Source organism: Drosophila santomea, chromosome X (genome assembly GCF_016746245.2).
Source record: "Drosophila santomea strain STO CAGO 1482 chromosome X, Prin_Dsan_1.1, whole genome shotgun sequence".
NCBI lineage: Eukaryota > Metazoa > Arthropoda > Insecta > Diptera > Drosophilidae > Drosophila > Drosophila santomea.
The window spans coordinates 22034048-22057323 of NC_053021.2; the positions used below are offsets into that span (position 1 = coordinate 22034048).

At 40.3% G+C, this 23276-nt stretch overlaps 1 protein-coding gene across 1 annotated transcript in view; it reads left to right on the forward strand.

Annotated features, from left to right (window-relative positions):
• Window positions 1-5417: 5417 nt before the first annotated feature.
• The window catches only part of LOC120457339 (chaoptin), a 210111-nt gene continuing 192252 nt past the window's right edge, over window positions 5418-23276 (forward strand). The window contains exon 1 of the mRNA XM_039644848.2: window positions 5418-5751. The gene's annotated coding sequence lies outside the window, so the exon portion shown is untranslated. The remainder of the gene's footprint in view (window positions 5752-23276) is intronic.

Below are 23276 nucleotides of genomic sequence, written 5' to 3' on the forward strand. Positions count from 1 at the left end.
CAATGACACTATATACATATATACATATATATATATATGTATGTATATGACACTATATACATATATACATATATATATATATAATATATGTATATAAATCATCATATATAATATAAGTAATGGAAATGGTAACAGGGAAATCACCTTTGTTAACAGTAATGGTTACAAAGTAAGAAAAGTAAATTACACATATTAAAGACCGGAAACCAATCCATTTAATATTTTCTTTCGACTCAGTCCCCGAGCAAAGGGAATTACAGGGAAAAATAATCAAAGGCTAAGGAATACGCAATAAAAAAGCAATTGGTCTAGTCCACAGCGCGTGTCTGCGTGATGTACGAGTGATAAGCGACCACACCCCCTGCGAGTTTCCACCCCCGTTCGGCGCACGCCCACCACCGCCCCCCAGCTTTTCTATTTCCCGGCCAAAAATTGTTGGCGTGGCAGTGTGTGAGGTCAGGTTCATAAGTAAGTCAATAAGTCACTTGGTTAATGACAACAACAGGCAGCAACAGCATCTGTGGCACTTGTCAGCTGAGTTTGGGAAATTCTCTCGCTCCATCTGGCTCGCTTTTCCGCTGAATTTCCTCTCCGGCTGCAAGCCTAGCAACATTTCGATGGCAACATCTTCCAATATGAGTTTGAATATAAAGGTTGACCATTTGAAGATCTAATATATTTTATAATATAATTTAAGGGCTTATTCCTACTGGTACATAAGTAAATACTAATATAGTTTTGTTGAACAGATACACTATATATTTTTATACCCGTTACTCGTAGAGTAAAAGGGTATACTAGATTCGTTGAAAAGTATGTAACAGGCAAAAGGAAGCGTTTCCTACCATATAAAGTATATATATTCTTGATCAGGATCAATAGCCGAGGCGATTTGGCCATGTCCGTCTGTCCGTCCGTCTGTCCGTCCGTCTGTCCGTCTGTCTGTCCGTATGAACGTCGAGATCTCAGGAACTACAAAAGCTAGAAAGTTGAGATTAAGCATACAGACTCCAGGGACATAGACGCAGCGCAAGTTTATCATACTGCCACGCCCACTCTAACGCCCACAAACCGCCCAAAACTGCCACGCCCACACTTTTGAAAAATGTTTTGATATTTTTTCATTTTTGTATTGGTGTTGTAAATTTCTATCGATTTGCCAAAAAACTTTTTCCCACGCCCACTCTCCCACAAACCGCCCAAAGCTGCCACGCCCACACTTTTGAAAAATGTTTTGATATTTTTTCATTTTTGTATTAGTCTTGTAAATTTCTATCGATTTGCAAAAAAACTTTTTGCCACAAACCGCCAAAAACTGTCAGTGCTGAAGACCTCCTTCGCACTTTCACTAGCTGAGTAACGGGTATCAGATAGTCGGGAACTCGACTATAGCGTTCTCTCTTGTTTTATGTGTGTTTCTAGGAATGTAATAAATAACTATATATAACTATATATTTTCTGTTATCTTTTCCCCTCAACTTATAATTTTCCTTGTAAACTTACTATAAATAATTCTTATGAGTGAGACAAAATATAATCTTATTAGCCATAACTAATTTGAATAAATAAATAAATATAGAGAGTTGGTTATTTAGTTGTATCCTTGGTAAACTGCACTGTTTGACTCCCTGTTATGACTAGACTTAAACCGGAATCCTCACTGTTTTCACATACCTAATTCCCTCAAAAACGTGTTATTTGTTGGGCCTCGAGTTCAAACGCAAAGGACATTCAGCGGGTACTTTCTCTCGCTGAATCTCTCAGCAGTCCAGCTGAATCTGCTCCCTGAGAAATTCGTCCTCTGAATTTTAAGTTTCCGGACAGACACTCACTTGGAATTGCCAGAGCATTATGCGAAAGTGCCGGCTAACTGGATTATCCTCGGCTATGGTCACTTAGAGGGTGGTGGTGGGGGTGTAGTTTACGAGTTTTGGTGCCCGTTGGTAGCCCTGCTCCTTTTCCCTGCTCGCAGTTTTGAATGAGGAAATGCGCCGCAGTCAATTTGATGAATTTTTCATAAATTCCTTCTTAACGTCAAATTGGCCAGGATTTCCTTTTGTTTTTCTTTGCGTTTTCCTTTGCGTTGGGCCGCAAAAAGCAAAAAGCGCAGTAGGTAGGTCTGATCTTTACATATATAATATAGTTACATATATGAAAATATATATAATTTTTTTTTTTTCCGCACTCCCCATCTTGGAGGGCCTCCACTATCTGTCCCCTGCTTCCCGAACCATTTCCGTGATTGATGCATTGCGCTTGTAAATTTGATGCTGGCTTGTGGGCTGAGGGGGTGGCAAGTGGCGAGGGGGATGAAGTGGCACGGGTGCACTGCCTCCCAAAAACTCTAACAGCCCGGGGATTTTCGCGGGTGGAAATCGAGGGGTGGGGCGGCATGCAAAGTGCGCGAAATTGACTTTGCTTCTGCGGGCGCTGACAGTGGCATTGCGGCTGGAGTGGAGTGGTGTGGAGCGGAGCAAAGTGGAAAAATGGTGGAAAAGCGGCGAGGAGCGCAGCAAATGATGAATGGAAAATGTGTGGAAAATTGTTAAGGCAAAACAGTGGGGGCAGCTGCAAAAGAAATTGTGAAATCTTAGTTGAAATTATTATAAATTAATGGCTATCCTTGTGACCCAGTTACTAGAATGTTTTTCGGTTTAAAGGGGCACTGGCAGTAGGTGGGGAGTAGTTGGGGAAAAGGGTTCGGGGCTTGGGGTTTCGGGTTTGGTGCTTGGCTTCTGAAAAATGTGGGCAACAGGGCGGATGAGTGACCTGGGAACGGAAGCCTGCTGTGGTCTTCTGTTGCGTCGTTTATTGTGCACTGACACACACACACACACAAGCACCGAGTAAAACCCTTAAGAGGCCAAAGAGTAGGGATCACCACGAGGTGCGGAAAATAGGGAAGGTGAAAATCGGGGCGAAGTTCTACCTCCTAATGTCGCCTAGGTTTGACAGTTGCATTTTTAATGCTCGACATAATTAAGTTTGGTTAGCAGAGAAGGGATTTATCTTTGTGTGTGTGTGTGTGTGCTTAGTGAGCCCACTGTACTACAGTGCACCTTTCTCTTTGACCACTCCCTTTTCTAGCTAACCACTTTTGGGACTTTTGTGCTTGCGTTTTGGAACAAAGCCAAACAAAGCGTGCAATGTCAGTGGGCAAGTTTTGGCATCGATGAATGAACTAATTATATGCTAATTTTAATACTCAACGCAAACTCGAAATATGTTTAACATTTAATGAAACAAAAAAGCAGAAATTCTGTCAATATTAAATTGACTAGTTTAAGCTGGCTTGACAGCTTAGTAATGAAAATGCTGACGGTTATTTTTAATTACTTCCATTTCGTTTAAGTCGAAAAGCTTCTTTAAAATAAATGCAGATCTAAAGAACGGAAAAAAATAGTTCTTGTATGTTTTTGTCTTGTTATCAATAAATTATAAAATACTTAGTTATTTACTATCATATAGATTGCTGTTTTTGCTTAAATTGGCAACCAACAAACTCTAAATAACTCCACAAAGGATATTCTGAAATATATGCTAAAATTCATTTAAAACTCATCCTAAAAACCAAAACTTTATTAATAGCTTTACTTGCATCGATTTGTGGACTTTACTATACTTATACTTACTATATTTTAATATATTATTATTATTTTTATCTTATAATACCTTAAAGTTACATTTTGGTGCAATAGTTTTGATAATTTTGGGTTAAAATAATAAGTAACAAGAGAGAATGTTGTAGTCGGGTTACCCGACTATCAACTACCCGTTACTCAGCTGGTGGAAGTGCGTAGCGAAAATTTTTAACATTGACCGTTTTTTGTCGGTTTGTGAGAACTAGAGTGGGCGTAGCGAATAGATTTTTGGGAAATCTACAGACTCAAATCTCAAGAATTACAAAAAAATAAATAAATATCAAAACATTTTTCAAAAGTGTGGGCGTGGCAGTTTATTGGGCGTTAGAGTAGGCGTGGCAAAATGGGTCAACACACTTGCGCTGCGTCTATATCTCTGGAAAGTGTATGCCTAACCTCAATCTAGCCTCTATAGTTCCTAAAATCTCGACGTTCATACAGCCAGACTAACGGACATTACTAGATCGACTCACCTATTTCTCCTGATCAAGAATATATACATATACTTTATATGGTCAGAAACGCTTCATTCAGCCTGCTACATACTTTTCAACGAATCTAGTATACCATTTTACTCTACGAGTAACGCGTAAACCGGGAAAGGAGTTTTGCATACTTATGATTAGTTGAAACAGTCACTAAAAGTTAGTTAATTTTATTTAAAAAATTAAATTTTATAAAAAAAAAAAACAAACAGACCTTCCCTTATGAACTTTTTAGCTTACAATATGTAATTAACATACCAATTACTAATCACATTAATAACTATTTCCAAAAATTATCTTTCTGTAGCCTTACTTTATAACTTTTGTCTACAACGTACAAATAAATATAAATGCCAAACCAGATATTTCCTGCATACATAAGCAAATATGCGTTTTGTTCTTTTGATTATTCAGAGGTATTATATTAACTCGAACTCTTCGAGTTAAGTTCATTTATAGATATTAGCACCGCTTCTGTCGCTTCTTGCATTTAATAATTTCCTCGACGCCTGCCACGGAATAAAGTCCATGAAATATGGAAAATTCCCCTTGTTGGACCCGCATTGTCATCTGTTAGCAATAAATGCAAGCCGCAGGCTGAATCAAAAAACGCGTGGAGCAAAGGGATATAGTTAAACAAACGGAGGGGGTACTGAAATAAATTAATTGGTATTATCTTCCTCAGTGTTTGTCCCACTTAAAACCCATTGGTATTCATTGATCTGATTTATTCAGTTAGAAGTTATTCAGATTGCTGGAAAGTTTGCCATTTCCGTATCTTGAGACCAAACAAGCCAATGGCCAACTTATTATTAGCTTGCTGTTGCTGATACGAAATTATATGTGATGAAGTGATTTACCTTATGCATTGTCATTATTCGCAGTGCAGCCGCAGCGTGAAAACAAATTGAACATCGAGACGATGCCATGCGAAGCGTCACTGACCCATTGGCGGCATTAACAAAAATAGCACGCCGTGGAAATGGAAAAGCGACTGCCCCCGCGGCGGGAATTTTCCTTGCGGCGGCAGTGGCAGTACAACAACGACAGTACAACAACGAGGGGCACCGATGACAACGACAACACCACGACGTCGCATGCCGCCGATATGTTGCGGCAACAAGCCACTTCGTGGATGCTGCTGAGATGCTCGGCGGCGGTTCGTTGCCACTCGTGCCGCCTCGTTTGGAAAAGTCGGGGCAAGTCGGGGAAAGTCGGGGAAAAGCCGAGCGAGGGATGCAGTTGCCGGCAGCTGACGGCCAGCGCCGAAATTCAGTCTTTGCGCGATTTCCAACTGCTGTGGTCCAGCGGACAGGCGACGCTCGAATTTCGCAAGTTAGACATTGTCGAGGTTTGGCGAGTGCTAAGAAATATACCCTGCTACCGTTTTCCAAACTCCACTCGAAAATCAAAAGTGTCAATTTTCGAAAAATCGTAAATATCTTAAAATACATGTAACACTCTGTTTTTGTGACCTCCCGCGAGTGTTGATTTATTTGTTGAGCTTAAGTGCGGGTGTAGCGCACGTTTTGGCTTTATTTTGTTCGAGTTCAATGTGTGAGTGAAAATTCGGAAACAGAAAGTGCAGCGCCCTCCAAATAAAAAACACGTGCCACATTTCTCGGGTGAGTGCCAAGAAACAACTACGTTGTATAGTAGCCAGTAGCCCCAAAAACTGAACAGCAGTAACCGCAGTTCGGGGCTTTTGGGTGATGTGGAAAGCTGGCCAACTTTTTGCTGATGCACAGTTGTTATGACAGCGGCAAATTGATTGATTGACGATGACCGGGCGGGAAATGATGAAACAAATGCCCGAAAAGGTGACTTTACCAAATCAGATATCATATATTTTCAATAGTCCAAGCTAGCAAGTTAGAGAATCATAAAAAATAAATGCACTGAGCTCTGGAACATTCACTTCGTGTAGCGAGGCTCAGAGATCATAAAAAGTTAATTTTAGATTAATAAATCCTATTAAGTAATTGGCAGCTTTACGAGGTACAACGCCCCCAATACCAAACCAATTGTCACTTTAAGCTGTGGACTTTTTAAAGTCAAAAGAATTTAAGCAATAAGTGCATAATCCCCCGAACTATGTGCTCCACACACATGTACTGACTTCCTCTATGAACGACACCTAAATGGCTGCTTAATTATTTAAAATAAGCAGAATTCTTAATTTAATAAAATGTGTACAATCAATTTATAATTAAAATGTATTTTTATAGTTTTCAATAACAAACTTCAGCCATTAAACTGATATAGCACATTAAAGACTTTCACAAAAACCGCATCAAATACATTTTTTGAGCTTAGTGGCCACAGTTTGTTGATCCTAACGGATATTCCAAGTAAAAACTGTTTGTCTATGGGAAACATGGCATTCCCTTTTTTTCCTTCTTGTAAATAAAATGTGTTTAATTATGAATTAATAACAGTGGACTATACGTTGCAATTTAAATCATTTGTTGGTACTTATTTGTTTATGTAATCTCTCAGGGAATATTATATTTTTATTCAGCCAAGTAGCACAAATCTATAAAACTGCACTTAATAGTAGTGCACCAAGTTAACCATATTACATATGTGCTCTATGTGAATGCAAGTGAAGTAATGTATCGTTTTTCCTGTCATTTTGGGTGTCTCCTATTAGAAAAACATGTTGTATTTTGCATTTAAAGACTCGCTCTTAAGCTTCCCTAACAAAGAATATAGCTTATATCAATATATTTTTGAACTGTTAGGCTCATCTGATTTTAATAAAATTTGCGTGCCTCTTAAAAAAACTTTTGTGCGCAAATTGAATTGCACTTTTTCTACAAGTAATCATGCGATAAATAAAATATGTTATAGAAAGCACTTTTTAAAGCCCAGAACTACAGTCAAAAAGTGTTTAAGTAGACCGAAGTGCCTTTGGGAAAGCGCTTCCTGATTTGAGCAAGATGTGTGTGGTTCTGTTGAGCGACGCCTGGAAATGAATATCCTGCTCGAATTTGGAGTTTCGCAAGCGAAGTTCTTGAGCTGTGCATCATATCAATGTGTGCCCCAGAAGTTGCTCTTTCGACTTTCACCCGCTATTTGGATATGGGAGATATGGGAGGGCGCGTGTTAGGTAAAAGAATTGATTTGGCCAGGTGGGCTCTGAAGGACGAGGGACGAAGGACGCTGGTGAAGGGGAAGGGAAGGGGAAACGGGGAGGACCGTGGCCTTGGCCTGTGGCGCCTCCCGGCGGAATGCAAGTGAGTAACCAGCAAACAAAGCTGAAGCTGAATAAATAAGCACTCGGCACCCGGCACGCGGCACAAGGAAAAATGACTGCAAATACAAATACAAATGGTAATACAAATGGAAATGTTGCCTAATGCATTTTCCATCTTTTTCAGCTGTAGAGCAGAGTAGAGCAGCAGAAGTACCAGTGGCACATCAAAAGCCAGTGGAAATGGACAGTAAATAAGTGTTTACAATTTTTTTGCCCCCACTGTGGGCGGCCTTGTGGCACCATCCCCGCACTCTAGTACATTTGTTGCTCCTTTTCCTGGCACATGAATTTCAGCGGAAATTGTGCAGACCCCTGCACAGCCCGCTGGAAATGAAATCTCAGTGAAAAGGTGGGCGACTCAGAGGGCGGGGTCGCCGGGAAATGGCAAACCTTGTTTAGCACGGTAAAATATTGCTTACCAAAGTGTGGATAGCATTTTTTTGGTATAACTTGAGAAACTAATGATCAATGTGTCTGGCGAACTGATGGATATGATTTCCTTCAACTTGAGTGGTTGTGTTCCTGCGTATTTCCTAAATATTGATAGAATTCGGTGCCTGCTCCCCAAATGGAAATCCAGCTATTCGAAACCACATTTGGTATACAATATTTCCAAGTTCTTTTGACTTCTACTTGTTAGCTAAAACAGAGAACTCAAAACACTCCCATCGCCGGATCTTTAAACTTGTAAATATATTAAGTCGAGTATGAACTTACTGCACTTTGCGCTTCTGCTTCTTTAAAGTACACTGTTGGCTTATGCTAAAGAATTTCCCTTTTATTTTTATTTGCTATTATAAGGGACTGGCGCGCCTTTGTATTTTGGAAATTTGGGAAGCGACTTTGCCCGAAAATCATATTCATTCATTCAATGTCTTTAAGCCCTTTCTATGTGGGATCTGCAGCTGCTGCTGGCGAGCAGATAACTTTATTCCATTTGGCGAGATGAGATGAGATATATTTTTGTATTTGTGCGCTGCGCTTTTCATTAGCGAAAAAGAATTGCACTTGAATGCAGCAGCAGCCGGGACAAGTGCTGCAATTACTGCATAAAGTACTTGTAACGAGGCAACTGCCGCTGCCACTGGAGCCGACTCCGAATCCGGAGCTGAATCCGATGCTGAAGCTGAAGCTGGAGTTGATGTTGATGTTGATGCCAGCCAGCGTCCTTCTATCTGTCCGCCCAACCAGAAAGCAGCACTCCCAGAAAGCAGTTCCCAGTTCCCCGAAAGCAGCGCTAATTTAAGGCAATTATTTGTGCCACCCGCCTCATTGCACAGTGAGGCAAAGCAGTCGGCGGGAGGCGGATACTGAGCCTGTGCTCACGTAAGTGCCAGGACACCAGGTCTTGGTGTCCTGGGATTGGCAATTGCATTGCCACGGATACGACAACTGCGTCTTCAAGTGCATTACGCGTAGACAACCAGTTGCATTTGCATGTGTGGCGCACTTAAGAAGTGTTGCTAGCCGCATGAAGCTGGATATCATTAATTTTATTCAGAGCTGGCTGCCCATAGGTGTATTTCTATCGAATCACTAACTCATTCGTAGGGAAGCATTTACTTTTCCTTCCCGGTTACTCGACAGTCATTCAAGTGCACTTTAAAATCCCTCAGTTACTCACTATACCTCCAAAGTTGCTTACTTTCCGATTGTCCGAATTTTGCTTTACCGACTTTAGAGTTCATTTCATTGTCACATTTGTTGAAAACTTATTATGGATTCAATTTAAGTTTTATTCGACTTATATTACAAGGTACACGGGCACCTTGGGTTGATAAAAAAAGAGGCACAGTGCGCCGCTCTCGGCCATTCGTGTCTTTCGGTTTTGGCATTCATTTCGAGGCCTCACTTTGGCGCTTCCACTCCCTGACGCCCCTCTCGCTCGCACACATTTAAGTACATTTATTCATATTGCTCGGTGGGTGAGCGGGGAGCTGGTGGGGTGTTGGGGGTGAGTGTCTAAGGCTTATCTGCCATTCACTCATTTGCCATGTCCGTTTCCGCTTCACAGCCCCCTGCATCCTGCTTCCTGCCCCTGGCCCCTCCCTTGGTCATTTAATGCACTTATTCATTAAACTAAAGCACAAAAATATAAAAATAAATGAATAAGAGGCGCAGCGAAGGGCAGTGGCCGGGGGTAGGTTACGAGGAGTGCGGGAAAAATAGATGGCGAGAAGGCGCAACAAGAATGAAAATGAATGAAATAAAAAATGTAAACATACACAAGTGCAATGCAAATTAAAGCAGACAGCAAAGTGGCTGCGCTGCGGGGACGAAGGCGGTGGGAAGGGGGACGGGGAGGTGTGTGGTTTTGTGGGCGCAAAATGGGGCATGGCGGAGGGGGGTAGGACTCTCTGCGAAGAGGCAATTCATTAGCTTTAATTTAGGTAAATGTCCTTGGTCCTTGTGGCGTTGCCTCTTGCGGTGAATGTCGCAAATGCAACTAAAATGTTGCGGTTACCGTCATTCCCACCCACAGCCACGCCCCCCAAACTGATACACTTGGCGAAAATATACACATGGACTTAATAAGAAATATATTCTGTCGCAGGGAATTTTTGGTGCCACTTAAGCGCTATTCAAATCGCCTATCTGCAATAAGCATCGTTTGGTAAGGCCATTGTCCTGGGTAAAATGACGTTGGTGAAACTCCGGGTTTCTCTCAGTGCATGTGTGAGTGTCTTCCCATTCCGAAACATGCTTAAAATTTAAGGTGGCCCCGCATGCGAGAGTCCTCCTCCTACACTGTCGCACAAAATTGGGTTCTGCGGTGAATTTTGATTATTCCATCTGGGCATAACCGATTCACCATCCATTCACCATTCACTAGCCAGCCTTTTTCTGGCCCACACACTTGGTTGGCTTTGGGTGTGGCAATTGATTTGGTAAGAGAACATAGCTATCAACCAAAACTGAATAGTTGGCTAACTTGTTGGGCGACTATCAAAGCGTAAATGACATATAAAAGGTGTCGAGTAAAATCATTATTTACTTGGTATGTAAGGGAAAGTTCTTTTGTTTCTCCCGCCTTAGATTCCAATCAGTTAAACATATACTTGATACATAGTTGAGGCTGTGCAAAGCGGCATATCTGCGTATTAGCTTTTTGTGTTTGCCATCAAACAGAAGCATTGCTTTAGATGGGCATCAGTTGGTCCTTGACTCCTACGTAATCCCTCTTTTAAAGTTATTTGGACTGGTTTGTGAGGGGTTTCTCACATACATAGGGATCAGCACCGAAATGCTGGTCAATTGCATGTGTCTGGGACATCCGCATTAGAACCAGTAACTCTCCTTTTATTCCCTTGCAGCGGGCTTTATAACTTAAATAACAAATGAATGAACTTCAAATTTTAATGATCGGTACAGTGAAAATAAATTATATTAAATAGTAGGACATAGTGAGGATCGCAGAAGTTGTATGCATATTACCATTACTATTTACACATTTGAAATTGGTTAAGAGGTGAGCACTATAGGGCATGGTTCTGCCCGCAAGGGTACATGAACTTCGACTAGCCGAACCTGGCTTCCTTTTTTGTTTAGATCCCATTTGGCACCCCTCCCTCAGCTGCTAATCACCCAGTTGAGCGCCCCATTGGAGCCCCGTTCTGCCCATTTAAACCCCCTCTTTATCATCACCATTGAGAAACCGACTTCCGTCTCCGTGCAGCCCTGACATTGGGACATTGGCACTCGTTGTCATCGGAGCGGGAATCCTTGGTGGGAAGGGCATTGGCTGGGAAAGGAAATAAATCATTTCGAAAGGGGGCACGCAGTCAGTGGGGCGGAGGGGCTGAGGGGCGGCTGCATTGTGCCTTCTGCCTAATTAGATAATGTCAGATGCAGCAGACGTCGGAGCGGAGGACATGTCTGCAGCTGACTCCCCACCCGCACACATTCGCACACTGGCACTCTTGACCCCAATTAAATTTAAATTATTTGAGTGCTTCTTGAGTAAAACTAATTGTATTGACCGACGCATCTTCCTTCCGCTTAAATCACTTGAGCACTTGAATGCTTCACTCGCACATCTCCATTGTCTACCAGTGTCTGCCATTGTCTCAAGTGTCATGTGTTTTGCTTTATCCGTATCGTATTTGTTTTTTGTGTCCGCTCTGGCTAAATTCAATTTGTCAAAGCGCTTGCAGAAAAAACATCACAACACAACACAACCCAACACAACACAAATACACTTCAGTCGGCTGGCATATTAATGCGTCTCTGGCCACTCATTAATGCACTGCATAATGGACTCCGAGGGCTGGGCACCCGACTACGTGTTCCCGCATGCATTTCGCCAATGAAGCTGATCCCGAACTAAATCCCCGATCCACTTTCGATGTCATCTATGTTTCTGGAGCTGACGAGCCGTCGGAAATGGGTAAAAGTCAACGGAAATCGGACAAGTCCATCGGCCGCACTGTTTGCTTTTCTAATTCTATACGATTCTCAGGGACAACCCACTGAATTCAGTAACCAAAAAAAAAACAAACTTGGAGGCTTGGTTATTATAGCAACATTTATGTATTTTGTTTTGAAATAACTTTAGTGCAGTAATAAATAGCTACTACTACTAATTGGCAGCAGAGGTTTTCAAAATAACATTTTTAATGGTCTTTAATTTTTTCAGGAATTTAAGTGCCTTATGTGCTTTCTAACAAGAGCTCTAATTATAATCTAAAAATTGTAAATCATATGTGTTGTTACCATTTATTTGCTATTACAAGCAATGACTTTATTATTTTATTAATATTTTGATGGTATGAGTTTTTGACTTAAGTTTGCTACTCTTTTGTTTGTTTTGATTATCTAAGTCAAATCTTTTAAAAACAAGACAGAACTAGCTTTTGGAAGCCGAGGCTTATATATATATAATACAATGGTATAAACCCTTAACGACCTACAACTATAAAACTATGATATATATTCTATTAATATTAATCAGTTTTCCGACTCTTTTGATTATTTAAGAGGAATTATATATTGTCGATAAGCGGGTGTATACCGAATTAGAGCACTTTCTTATCAAATTGTTTCTTTTCTTTTTCGAATATTCCCATGCCAGCTATAGTTGTCCGATCCGACTTACATACTATCTGAACTATAAAGCCTCAAAACTGTTTAGCTGTTGAAAAAAGAACAAATTTAAAAAGATTTTTTAAAAGTGTCTGCCTGACAAGAGTGGGCGTGGCAATAATCTAAAAACAAATTTGTACAAAATTTGGGCAAAATTATTAATTATCATCAACAACAAAAACAACATCAATAACAATCACTCTGCATTTCAATCCCCCTTCGGGTGGCAGTCCTTAACCTCTGCACCCATGGAAATACTTTCGCTGAAATTACATAGTTCACCCATCTGACCTTAGCCTGCGCATTTAAATGTTGGCTAGAAGGGGCTAAAGTCTTCCGTCTGGAAACAAATTGGGGCAACTGTTGTGGCCACTCGACGGCTTCAAATTAGTGCTGTTAATAAATTATAAATGCCTTGGAGTACCATATTTGCCAGTCGTCTTTAATAAAATGTATAGTGGGCCTGGCAATTAGTGGATACCCGGGAAACTTGTGTCCTTCCTTCCCTGCAATAGGGTGTACCTCGTAGTATACATATATATGTACGTATGTATGTATATAATCCCAAGAACTGGGGACAAAAGAGTGGTGGACTGTTTGTGCTTTGGAACAAGGCAAACATTTGTTGCCTGATTACTTTTAAATTATTTTGCTGCATCGTTTCAGGGGTTTAGGATTTTCCTGGCTTGCATAATAAAAATATTAGAGACATGAAAGTCCTTGTGGACTCACACAGAGAAAAAACGGTTGGGGCAGGGGAATATTTGTTGCTGTCCAGTGGCGAGGTAGGACATACATACAAACATACAAACATACAAACATACAAACATACAAACATACAAACATACAAACATACAAACATACAAACATACAAACATACAAACATACAAACATACAAACATACAAACATACAAACATACAAACATACAAACATACAAACATACAAACATACAAACATACAAACATACAAACATACAAACATACAAACATACAAACATACAAACATACAAACATACAAACATACAAACATACAAACATACAAACATACAAACATACAAACATACAAACATACAAACATACAAACATACAAACATACAAACATACAAACATACAACATACAAACATACAAACATACAAACATACAAACATACAAACATACAAACATACAAACATACAAACATACAAACATACAAACATACAAACATACAAACATACAAACATACAAACATACAAACATACAAACATACAAACATACAAACATACAAACATACAAACATACAAACATACAAACATACAAACATACAAACATACAAACATACAAACATACAAACATACAAACATACAAACGTACAAACATACATATACATATGCCTATACAGACACGACCAAGATGGCTATGATATGCTTAAACAGCACAAATCTGTTTCATAATTTATCGCTCCATTGGTAAAGTTTGTTAGAGGGAAGACGTATTTAATGCACACAGCTGCGTCCGGAAAAGTAGTAGTTGCTCGTGGTAATGAAACTAACATGCCCAAAAGCATGAGATTTTTCGATTCTCCTAAAAAAATAATAACAGATAAAAACAATACAAATAATAATGAATAGATATCTAAAGCTATAGTGCTATGAATAGCAGTTTTAAAATATAGGAAGTATCAGGCAATGCATTTCCAGTACAGTAATTTATTTAATCCACTGTTAAACATTATTTTAAATGTTGTGCATTATTATTCTGAACACCACTGTGCTTAAACGTCCATTAATGGACAACAAAGCAGCTACAGATCAAAAGATACCGAAAATGGCATGAATAAATATGAATTATTGGAGTACAAGCAATGAAATACAGAGATCAAAAAATTAAGTTGTATAATATAAAGCCTCAAGCCCATCTTCAAATCAATTTTGTCCTTCTTTAACAAAACACACACCCTCAGATATTTTTTATTTACCCCTTGTTTTTATGGTTACATTTCCGACTTCATGAGAATATACACATGTCCCTCTTTTGGTCTGTTTATGTGTGGAAATTAATGAGCTCTTTGCGGGGCTTAAAATAATATAATAGCTACAATAGGGCAAACACCAACAAACTTTGTGTACGAAAAAATGCTGGAAAAGGGACATGGGAAAACAAGAACAGATGCTTTGGCAAAAAAGGGTTTTCAAACGGACAAGGCAAAGCAACAGCACACACCACACACAACACCACACATAGCACACAGACTCACTCCACTCACTCACTTGCGAGGTGGGCACAAAAAGGGACACAGACACATGTCGTATACGTCATATGCGCTAATCAGCGACCCAAACCAGAACTTGAACCCGAACCCGGACCCGGACCCGAACTCAAGCTCGGATAGGCAGCCGGATGCGGATCAGCGGTTTAGCGGTACCCTCATCCTTCACTAGACTCGACTGAAATGTTTTTGGGACACTGTCTAGGCCCATTCCGTGTTGCACTGTTTGAAGGCACAGTAGGATCGAATTACCGATGCACTCTTAATAATTGTGCAAGCATAGAACTTGGCGTGCTGCCTAGATATGAAATTAACTGAAGCTTTTGCAAGGTGACCCATGGGTCACTTGGAGCTGAAAGTCACTTTTAAAGCTGCGCATGGGTATGCTGAACTATACATAGGTATGGGATTTTCGCTCGTTGAGATTTAGAATAAATTGGGGCTCCAGTAGGTGAACAGCTAGTAAAAGTAGGGAGGCTCAAATATGTACATACATTACTCTAAAATAATATATGATGGGTGATGTGTAAATGCGATGCCATCTCAATTTAATTTAATTACATCTCAATACTATACATCTTATGTTAACTTCTTTCCACTGTCTGCACTTAAAGATCAATGAGAATGCCGATTTGGGTTTCAACCCGTTCTCGAATGGAGACACGACTTCTGCGTCGTCGCCACGGAGGCTGCTGTAATTCTTATTTATTATACCCGTTACTCGTAGAGTAAAAGGGGATACTAGATTCGTTGAAAAGTATGTAACAGGCAGAAGGAAGCGTTTCCGACCATATAAAGTATATATATTCTTGATCAGGATCAGTAGCCGAGTCGATCTGCCCATGTCCGTCTGTCCGTCCGTCTGTCTGTCCGTCTGTCCGTCTGTCCGTCTGTCCGTCTGTCCGTATGAACGTCGAGATCTCAGGAACTACAAAAGCTAGAAAGTTGAGATTAAGTATACAGACTCCAGGGACATAGACGCAGCGCAAGTTTGTCGATTCAGGTTGCCACGCCCACTCTAACGCCCACAAACCGCCCAAAGCTGCCAAGCCCACACTTTTAAAAAATTTTTTGATATTTTTTTAATTTTTGTATTAGTCTTGTAAATTTCTATTTATTTGCCAAAAAACTTTTGGCCACGCCCACTCTAACGCCCACAAACCGCCAAAAACTGTCCTTCGCACTTACACTAGCTGAGTAACGGGTATAAGATAGTCGGGGAACTCGACTATAGCGTTCTCTCTTGTTTTTTGTTATACTTTACGAGAGCTCACATAAGAAGGATGTCAACATAATTTAAACATCAAAAAAGTTTCTTTTTGTTTTGCTCCCGTTTTATACTTTATGTTATGCTGCGTTTACGGCTTTGGGTTAGGTGGCCCCTTTATTCGCTGCTCCTCCCTTTGGACCGCTCCACTCCCCCACTCACACTAAATACCCTTTTCGTTCCCTTATGCTTTTGGCCACAAATTGGGCGCTGGTGAAACATGTGTTTGGGAGCACTGAGAGAAGACAATTTTGGTTTCATTCCGTATTATTTATTATGCATTGTTTTATAATAAACTTTTATTTACGCAATCGTTAAGCTGAACTCCAGCGTATACTTAAATCCAAGTGTTACAACAACGGTTACGAATAAGTTACGTTAAAATGAACAAAAATCGAATTTACTCCAAAAAAAATCGAACCAACATTTCTTAATCGATAATCACAATACATATGTCTGTTGTAACTTAACTGAAGTCAAGTTATTAGGTCATTTACGAAAGCTCAATAATGTTGCTATGCTAAGAGTCTAAATGATTACTGTGCAATTAAACGGGAATTCCTACTGCCAGCCCGTTTTTCCTCTGTGTACCGAAAGATAGCGGCCCAGACACGTAAGCCGGGTCCAAGAACCGAGAAGACGGGGCCTCTGAGTGATGTATGACCGGAAACGGAAGTGCGCGCACACGGCTGCCGCCTACTTTCACGCCCACTTACGCAATTTCACAGTTGGCATATCCGCATGTGTGCCTGTGTGCATGTGCGAGTGTGCGTGTGCGGGGGTGTGCGAGCGGACTTATTTACTTTTCGATAACACCGAGCGCGAGTGGTCAAACCATATGCGCTCGAGAAGGCCGTGTTGTGTGAACTGGATTTTATTATTTTAATTTTATAGCACTGCTATATTATTTCATTATTAAACGACTGTAATTATGTGCAATCTTTGCACAAATATGCAAACAGATAGACGCACACAGTTGAATTCAATTTTATCGCCGTTTCGCATGAGTTGGCACTTGGCCACAAAAAACACTGAGCGTTCACACATTTTGACTTTAATGTGGGGTCACATGGGTGCGGCCAAGAGGTCAGGCAGGCCAATAATTGCTCATATTCACTCATATATCGCTTAAAAAAAGCGTACCTAAGGAGATTTTAATAGAAACCAACAACCTAAGGTAATGTGAGTCCCCAGAAAAGCTTATTTCGTTTATTTTATTTAACGAGTTCAACGAATGTAATTGTAATATTGCATTGTTGTCACATTCTTTATATGCTAATCCATCGCTACAGAATTAACTATCATTTTAATATGCATTTTTATATCGGTTAACCCCCATATGGCGCCACTCATACGCTAATTGCGTGGCATTAGCTTACCCCTGTTCCCCCTATTATCCGCTCCCTTTGGCTATGCGTTTTGTTATTGAATTAATTACACCAAGGAACTGAACTGGGCTTCACAATTAAATGCAAATTCGGCAATTTGGGGCAAACACAAGAACCAAAACCCCTGAAGCCACCCATCCAGAGGGGCGGTGGCCAACTGTATATAATTAGCCGATAACGGTGTACAATCACACAAAGGCTTGCAACAGTATCGCCAAAGTAATGTTGCACCATAAAAAACGACAGCCGAAACATGTCTATTATGTGTTATCGAAATGCGACAACCGCTTTTGGGGCAGTTGCCATTTTACTGGCCACAATGTGTTGTGCGGGCGGAATGTGGGAGCTCATCAAAAACTGGCAAAGCGGCTTTAATGCTGCCCAAAAGAGGGCTGTATGCATTTCAGTTCTGCATTTCAGAATTACTAAACGCGATTACTTGTTAGAAATGCCATAATTGTAACAGGCAAATCGCAACTAAATATGTACGAGTATTGTTCGACACTGGAACTCAGCCAATGAAGGGCGACTGCAAAACTGAATCACTGAAAATTATCCAAAATTTATTGGCCACAAAACCCCGAGAATCGAATGATAATGCCATATAATTGACAGCAGATTTATGTGACATTTGTAAATGGAAAAACAACACAGAGAATTTGTAGCCACCGTTTCTGTTTATTTTTCCGGCACATTTGTTTTTGTTGATTCAGATTCGTTTCAATTATAAATTTATGACTTCCACGAAATCTGTAGCGCTGTCTAGCTGTAATTGCCAATTTTTTGACAGAAGCCACATAATGTGATTAGGGAAATCAGGAAGAAGTAAAGACATTTATTTGAAGCGATTATAGAAGTACAAAGAATCGAAAACCACTACCTCTAAATCGTAGATCCTAAAAGCCTTGACCCCCAAAATGTATAATATATAGAGCTTTAAGTGCAAAAGAATTTAATTATGAAAAATCTACAATTTGTAAACGCATTTTGTGCAGGCAGTAAACAATAACTTCAAATCCTCAAGCGCGATTTTATCAGCTGCACATTTAATCATTAAATGGCACCTTGCTGAAAATTAATTCACATATACGTACACTGGGGAAAAATATAGACATGCATCACTGAGTTGACCTCAAACCATCTAGTTCCCATTTACGGCAATCAGTCTACGCATATACACTTAAGTAAGTTAATTCACAAATTATTTAAATATTAATTTTTTGGTTATAGATCCATAAATCGTTCGTTTAACCATTTCAGAGTTCATATTTTCGTTCACTGAATGGGCTTACAAGCGTTTCAGCTAAAAGCTAGAACTCCCGGCACTTTCTTAGATTATTTTCCTTTCGTCTTAGAATCGCACTGCAATGTCTAAATTTGATTTGGGGAAATTAACAAAGAGCTGGCCCGGAGAGCTGAGTGATTAAATCACTGAATGCAGCCTGCACACTCATGCAGGTTGCGATCAAGTGCAAAGTGAGTGAGTGTATCGATGATGCAAAACATTTCCGTCACAAAACGCTGAAGTGACACGTTAAAATTATGCTTAAGTTGATGCTGACTCCTGATGCCTGTCATTTCCCTAGACAGTTTTCCGGGCGTCAGGAGGTGGGTGTCTGTTGCACAGGGAAAAACCTCACGGATACTCGATGCAAAGGAGCTGGCGGCTAAGCCGTGAATGAAGTCGGTTTAGGTGGGATTGCATTGCTTACGACTTGAAGTGCTGCCAACTTGTATCTGGGAAATTGGATTCATTGCATTGGAATGGGGCAACGCCTTTATTTTACTTGTATATAAATATAGTGCTTAAGATCAAGCTGTGATCACTTAGGCATCCCTTAGAACAACGTTCATATAGGAAGTATCTGCGATTAGCTAGAAGGAAGATCTCAAATAATTATATTTATATCACCACCACTGGACTCTCAGTGTAGCTGGTGGGTGGAGAGTGGAGAGTGGTTGCCGTGTCATTGACTCGCATGGCGATGTCCCCAAGTCGCTGGCATGGCAAATATGTGTGTCAACTGGCAGTCGATGCCACAAATGCATTTTCCCTTTTCCCGCTTCCAGTTTCCCTTTGTTTCCCTGTGTCTGTGGGTCTGCCTGCCTGCGCTCACATTTGTTTTTCGCAGCCAGATCTGTCTGTGTGTCTATGTGTCCATGTGTCTGTGTGAAATTCCTTGCATAATTTCGCCAAAGCATCGCCATTCGCCATTTACCATTTGCCATCGAAGCTAAATGGGCGGCAAAGTGTGCAGCTTGTTCGGCAGCAAAATGCTAGCAATTTAAGAGGAACTGCAACGAGAGCCACTGCGCAGGCCAGGAAGCGACTTCGGTTGCCCTGGCCACTTTTAGCCAGCTCAAGTACTTTTCCTGCTTTTCCACAACAATTTTCACCAATAAGTGTGTGCCATACACATTTGCCCCCATAAGTATGCTTACTTATATGCCCTAAGCTGAGGGCATAATGCTGTCGCTACTCCACAGCCACTATATCACAGGCGCCCCTTGGTACATGAGGACCAGAGACATAGAACGCGATATGAAGGTGCCAAAAAGTGGACCCAGGATTCACGAGTTAGCGAAAAAGTATAATGATAGGCTAGAATCTCATCCAAGTATCGCAGCCCAAAGTCATCGGACAAGAACGAGAAGAAGACTGAAACGCAACCCCCTAAACCTGACTTGACATAAACCTGATACATATGAATCCTTTCAATTCTTTACCATATATTATTATTCCATTTCCTTTAATAACTACCCAATGTAATCAAATAACTTTGATATCAAGAAAAATTCGTTTAACGTAACACAGATTAGATTAAGTTGTCCAATAAGGTTAATATAACGCTAGTCCAAATAAACAATATCATTAAATATTCCAAAAAAAAAACAGATACTATGGGAAATTTGACCACTTTTTCTGGACTAAACTAATAACTACAGAACGGGGAGAGATATTAAGTTTGGGTTTTTTGTATGGGATTACAAAAGGCTTTCGGATTAAAAATCACAATGCTTAATATTGCTTTGCAGAGCTGGATGAGAGATGTAACCAATTTATGTTTTAACATATCAAAACATGCTCTATAAACTCCAGGACATAAATACTAAGCACTACGCTACACAGTGGCTTGGGGAATAGGGAAGAGGAAATTAGAGTATTTGCATGTGGCTGCTAGCAAACCATTCGCCAATTCGAGTCTTATTATTATATTTTTTAGCTTTTTGCATAAAATGCGCCTGGTCGGCGCCTTGGCAAATGACAGTAAGTGGTTCAAATGTGTGTTGCTGGGCCAAAAATGCTAACAAGAAAACTATTATCCGCAACCCAGAGGAAGTGCGGAAAAGATTTTTCAGGCAGTGCACGTTTTGTCGGGATTTTTCTTAGATTGCCAGGCTATGCATTCCACTTACACTTCTACGCCTTCCCCTCAGATCCTGGCTCCTGGTTCCTGGTCGATTGTTTTATTTGTTCAGCATGCCCCTTTTGCATTTAATGACGTTGCCGGCGCCTCCTTTGCAGCTGTCCCTGCCACTTTTCAATGCATTTTCATTTATTATGCAAATTGACGTTTCCCCTGCTTATTTTCCGGACTTTTCCAGCTGACGGCCGAGCGGCGATGGGATAAGAAAATATTTGCCCAAGTACTACAGTTTCCACGTCTTCCCGCTCCATGGTGCTGCACTTTTTTTGGCAAGCTAATTTGACATTGAAATTATGTGAAAAGTATGTATAAAGTATATATTTTCTTCGCCCTGTTTCGCCTTTCGAGCAAGCAAATTATGATAAAAAGATCCCGATAAAAGGCAGCACACAGGCAAGCACGCAGTGGAGCTGTGGAATACCCAGTGAAAAGTCGGAGAAAGTGGGAAAAACAATTCAGCGCAATGCGCGAATCTGTCAATTGATGGGTGGCGACTAAGATAAATTGCTTGGTCATGTTTAAGGGCGTTTTTGGGGGGTTTTCAGGGGGTTTTTGGACAATTTGTAGGAAAGTTACTGCTACTCCACCAAGAAAATTGAGAAATGATTGAAGCTGTTCAAATCAAATTGAATGCGTCCGCTTGGCAGCTGAAAAATTATGAGTTATATGAATGGATGGGATTTACGAATAAGTCCGTATTAATTGCTCATCGTGCTAGTATTTTATATTTATTACATGGTTGTCTAGAAATTTTTGTAAAAAAAATTTAAGTTCTTTTGCAGCGAATATATTCGCATGTATCCTATAACAAGTTCTTTGGATCAATAATATTAAATGAATCTAAAAGGAAAACTGCCAGTATACATCCGACAATTTCACGAAAACTTTCATTCGGGCATTAATTTTGTCAATTGATAAATGAGTGCCAATAGCTCTAGTTACACTCACAATTAACTCTCACTGCCGTCGGTTTGAATACATTTGGAATCAAAACGCAAATAATCCAAAACTCATTTTACATTTGCTTTTCGACTTCTGCCCTGCGCTGCCAGCTGTGCGCCCAAAAAATCGACATTATGTCAAACATTGTTTTGATTTATGGCCAAGTTGCCATTTGCAATGGCGCACGGCTCCATTTGCCTCCCCCGCCGCACTTTTCCGAGAGGAAAAATCAAATTTTCAATGATTGGCCTCCAGGTCACGTGTCCGGGCAATGTTTATGATCTCCTATCAATTTAATGGCTCGAATCAATGAAATAATAAAACCAAAATAGAAGATCCATTCAACCGGTGCAACCCTCTGTTTTCTCCTGAATTTCTTTTAAGCATTAATTTAATGTTACCCCGACTAAGCGAGCAAATTGTGCTTAAAATAAATATACCATTAGATTGAGAGGCAAAATTTGTCAAACGGAATGTCATGGTCAATTGTGGGTAAAACTAACACAATATAATTGATAACAAGTAATTAATTCCCATCATAATTCCAAATAAATAAATTAGAGCTGGTCGTCAAATATTTGCGGAATGTAGGCGGATTTCGACATTCCATCTATTACAGATAAGTACTATTTAACAAGCAGTATTGGATTGGAGTCCACTCGTTCCTCAACACAAATGGCTTTCAGAGATTTCTGAAACACCGAATAATTTCAAAAGTGCGGGTGTTTTTTTAAATAGGCCTAATTACTTATCACTGATTGGTTTGGGATTTATTAGGAACAATCAATGCTATAGTTTTTTCAAACTCATCCGGTGCAATTTAGATGGATCCAGCGATGCGCAGTGTAAATGTTTAAATCCAATTTGCATAATGTCGTTAACTCCGGCCATATGTCTTGGCATGTCTCAAGGTTTTTGCAATCAGTTCATGCAAATAACTATATATCCATCCCATCCGGAGCTGCTATTTTTCAGCCCCGACCCAAGTCAACATCCCTTCACCCACTCAGTCATTCAGCCATTCGCCCATTCAGTCAGCCAGCCAGTCAGACAGTCTGTCATTCATTCAGTCAGCCAGTCGCTCATCGAATCGAATAAGACAATTCATTCATCTGAGATAATCGAATGGTGGCAATCTGTGTACGATGTCAATGCCTCGATGTTGTTTACAGTTGTCTTCGCCGGAACGTTTCTATGCCAAACTTTATAAAATAATGAACTCGTTGTGGGCAAAAAGGGCTAAACTGGTGGAAGCGCTGAAAACTGTGGGTAAAAGAAAAATGCGGGCCAGAAAGAGGTATCGTAATGCGAGTGGAAAACATTTTCGTTTGCTGTTTTCCCATAAAATTATGGGTAATAATCTAAAAAGAAGGAGGCATAAACTCTTAGCATTCTTGCACTTCAGTGAGCTTCAATGAGACACAAAAATACAAAATATTGGAATCCACATCTTAATTATAAGGTCGCATTAAGAAAGTCGCTTTGTAGGACAGACAAGCAGAAGAGTTATAAGCTCTTTAATACTATTGCTTCGATTA